Raw genomic sequence first — 1,331 nt, forward strand, 5'->3', positions numbered from 1 at the left:
TGGTCGACCCGCGGCTATGGTAGAAGTGATTTGCCCATGATATAGTACAGACACGGTGAGCACTTGAGTGATTGCGACTGAAATGGCTTAACATAAATGATGGAATGATGACTCTGAAGAATATAGTAGACAATGATTATCTCTGGTTCATATTTCACTCCGGGCTACCCGTGTGTCGAGATTTGGAACTGATATTTCTCACCAGGAAGACAGCAAGTTTTCACAATCGTTAACACGCCGAGTAAAATAATTAGCAGCATTTCGTCCGCTTTTACGTCCTGAGTTGAAATTACGACGGGTTTGACTTTAACTTTCGTTTCTTTGAGGTCCATAAAATAATTACCAGTTGAACACAGGAATTGATGTAATCGGCTTAAACCTTCTCCTAAACAATATTTCACAACTGAAATCTAATTCAATATGTGCTAAGAGATATTTAGTGTAAACAAACAGCTGAATCAGATTGAATTGTCTGTGTGTGTTTGTTGGGATTGTATGTGTATGTGTTTGTGTGTGTATGTGTATGTATGTATGTGTGTGTGCGTTATGATGTCATGTAGTATGTATGTTCCTACTTGTAAATTAGTGACAAACGATAGAACATGAATGTGCTTTGTAGCATTAATATGAAATATCATTTAACTTCTGTGAATTCATAAAACAGATTAAACAGATTATTCTCTTCATGAGACTCTCTTGATTCGTAAGAATTCCAAATAAAGCTCCGTAAAACTGAAGCAAAATGCGAAACGAAGCAGCAATTTATATTTTTAGCTAACATTAAACCTGTCTTTTTTTTATATTTTCATCAAATATTATTAAAGATGATTCGAGAAAATACTGCTTGGATATACAACGCATCATAACGGCATATACATTTTTGAGAATGTATGCTAGGAATATGTTTGAATATAAATAATATCTACAAGAAAATTATAACAGAATAAATTAACAGGATGTAAAACACTTCAAGAAAGTGTAAGTCACATGTAATCTCATTTTGCTTTTGATATATTTATCTGTGTGTGTATGTGTCTCACTCTTTTCTCACTCTCGCTCTCACTCTCTCAATCTCTGGCAGCGTACAGCGTACCAGACAGAGCATTGTGAGTGTTTATTGAGCGAAAACACAACCAGCCCCTTCATCGCAAAATTTCAAACCTATTACCTATTGCAGAAAAGGATCATTAAATATTTTATCTCTAATATATACACAGTTGAGCATTTAGTAATCATTCATTTTGAATTCTTATAATTTTATTCTCCTTCATATAGCCCGACATATTTAAATGTTAAGGCGAATACAACTGCATGTCTTCACACACCCACAC

Source organism: Octopus bimaculoides, chromosome 3 (genome assembly GCF_001194135.2).
Source record: "Octopus bimaculoides isolate UCB-OBI-ISO-001 chromosome 3, ASM119413v2, whole genome shotgun sequence".
Lineage (NCBI taxonomy): Eukaryota > Metazoa > Mollusca > Cephalopoda > Octopoda > Octopodidae > Octopus > Octopus bimaculoides.